We start from the raw sequence: 3,071 nt of genomic DNA on the forward strand, positions 1-3,071 counted from the left end.
ACTTTTAATCTAAACAAAACCCGAAGTCTAAACGATGCCCTAAGGGCTGTATATATGGAGGAAGAGGGGGGAATTTCGTGGCCCTTGGTGGAGGGGTCCGAAATCAACCCTATCTCTTGTTTCCCCACACATACGGACTCTAAAAATAGCCTATACTTATGTATTTCGAAATTACATGGGCCTGGCCCAATAATAAGGTGACGCAGCACCTAAAATAGCCTCGGGACGAAATTTATGAAGTGGCATCTTGTATATTTCGTCCAAGGCTTCATGCACCCATTATGGTGGCTTCAAAGTCCTGAAATCATCACTTGTAACTCCGTTCTTGTTCCCCTTGCGCATGCCATCATCTCCATGCTTGTTCTTGCTCCAATGTTCATCCTTCTCCAAGCTAGGCCCTTCATTTGTAAGCAAAACAAATGTATCCAATTTAGGCAGCATCATATTCTCATGAACATTAGAATCATTACCAAGAAACGAAAGTACCTGGTAATTTAGTTGGCGTGCGCGAGCTCTAGTAATTGGTCCAGTATGTATAGCAGCAGGGCCTGTGGTGTAACAATGGTATTGATGTCCTCATCAGGATCTGCAGCCCCTAGCAACCTTGGCTTTCCATGGTCGGATACTTGAATCTGCAGCCCTAGGGAATGGCTTGCCGGGGTCGAGGATGTCGGTCCATCTCCCTGCTCTTAAATGGTTTGGCAGAAACGCCTGTGAAAGGACTAGAAAGAACAGAAAGACACACACTCGACCTCTATGCTAGGGGTTAGTTGCCGCTGAGCACCATCAACCCTAATAAAGAGAGAGACTCAACCTAGCATGCGTGCTAAAACTTAGGGCGCCAGCGCTTCATTTATTTATGCTCAGGGTCTGCGCCTGGCTTTGTACAAAGGGTTACATGCCTTGCCGGCAAGGCTTGTACAAAAGGTGCTTTGTTGGGAGGCCCGGCAACCGTGCCTCATGGGTAAAACTTATGAAGATGTTCGAGGTTCCAGGAGTTGCTCACTGGAATGCCATCTTCGGCCTCCAAGCAGACTGCGCCAGGCCTGGTGACTCCTATTACCCGGTAAGGGCCTTCCCACTTCGGCATCAACTTGTTGGAATTCTTGGCCGACTGAACGTGCCGAAGAACAAGGTCGCCTTCCTCAAAACTTCGGGCATGAACCTTGCAGCTATGGTAGCAGCGCAAGGCTTGCTGGTAGCGTGCATCTCGCATAGCCGCCCGAAGACGATCTTCCTCAAGGAGCATCGCGTCATCTTGCCACAACTGCTCTTGCTCGAGCTCATCATAAGCGAGAACTTGAGGTGACCCGTATGTGAGTTCCATGGGGAGAACTGCTTCTGCCCGTATACCTGGGCAAAGGGTGTATGGTCGGTGGCTCGATTTGGCGTCGTTCTGATCGACCAAAGAACCGCCGGCAACTCATCAATCCAACACCTTCCACACTTGTGCAGCCTATCAAAAGTATTTGTTCTCAGGCCTCGCAGTACTTCAGCATTTGCCCTCTCCGCCTGGCCGTTGCTCCGTGGGTGCGCCACTGAAGTGAAATAGACCCAAACTGATGGACAAACTGAAGTAGTCAATAGAACGTTGTCTACTATGCTTAGGGCTGTTTTGAAGAATAATAAGAAAATGTGGGAGGAATGCTTGCCTCATATTGAATTTGCTTATAATCGTTCATTGCATTCTACTACTAAGATGTGCCCTTTTGAAGTTGTGTATGGTTTCCTACCTCGTGCACCTATTGATTTGTTGCCTCTTCCATCTTCGGAGAAGGTTAATTTTGATGCTAAACAATGTGCTGAATTGATTTTAAAAATGCATGAGTTAACTAAGGAAAACATTGAGCGTATGAATGCTAAATATAAACTTGCTGGAGATAAGGGTAGAAAACATGTTGTGTTTGCACCTGGAGATCTTGTTTGGTTACATTTGCGTAAGGATAGATTTCCTGATTTGCGCAAATCAAAGCTAATGCCACGTGCTGATGGTCCCTTTAAGGTGTTAGAGAAAATAAATGATAATGCATATAAACTTGAGTTGCCTGCAGATTTTGGGGTTAGTCTCACTTTTAATATTGCAGATTTGAAGCCTTATTTGGGTGAGGAAGATGAGTTTCCGTCGAGGACGACTTCATTTCAAGAAGGGGAGGATGATGAGGACATCAATACCATTGTTACACCCACAGCCCCTACTGCTACATATACGGGACCAATTACTAGAGCTCGCGCACGCCAATTAAATTATCAGGTACTTTCGTTTCTTGGTAATGATTCTAATGTTCATGAGAATATGATGCTGCCTAAATTGGATACATTTGTTTTGCTTACAAATGAAGGGCCTAGCTTGGAGAAGGATGAACATTGGAGCAAGAACAAGCGTGGAGATGATGCCATGCACAAGGGGAACAAGAACGGAGGTACAAGTGATGATTTCAGGACTTTGAAGCCACCATAATGGGTGCATGAAGCCTTGGACGAAATATACAAGATGTCACTTCATAAATTTCGTCCCGAGGCTATTATAGGTGCTGCGTCAACTTTTTATTGGGTCAGGCCCATGTAATTTCGAAATACATAAGTATAGGCTATTTTTAGAGTCCGTATGTGTGGGGAAACAAGAGATAGGGTTGATTTCGGACCCCTCCACCAAGGGCCACGAAATTCCCCCTCTCTTCCTTCATATATACAGCCCTTAGGGCACCGTTTAGACTTTGGGTTTTGTTTAGATTAAAAGTTCGCCATAGCTGCAACTTCGCGTACTTCGTTTGTGTTCAACGACCAGACAAAGGCGTCACAGAACCCCACCTTGATCCATAAAGCTTTCATCTTATATTCGCAAATATCCAGATTGCAATCTCAGTTTCTTGCTTGTTCTTCGTTTGCTCGCAGGAAACAGACCCTCGTGGTTAGGTTGATCGTGCTCCGGCGTGGTCAATAACCTCTCGGAGTTGGTTTGGCGATTGCTAAGGCGCGACGTCCTCGCACGTTCGTAGTCGGATCGTCAAAGTCGACTTCCACCAAAGCGAAATCCACCATCTCATCGAAATCCACCATCTTGTGGTCCTCGC

The sequence above is a fragment of the Triticum aestivum genome, chromosome 2A (genome assembly GCF_018294505.1).
Source record: "Triticum aestivum cultivar Chinese Spring chromosome 2A, IWGSC CS RefSeq v2.1, whole genome shotgun sequence".
NCBI lineage: Eukaryota > Viridiplantae > Streptophyta > Magnoliopsida > Poales > Poaceae > Triticum > Triticum aestivum.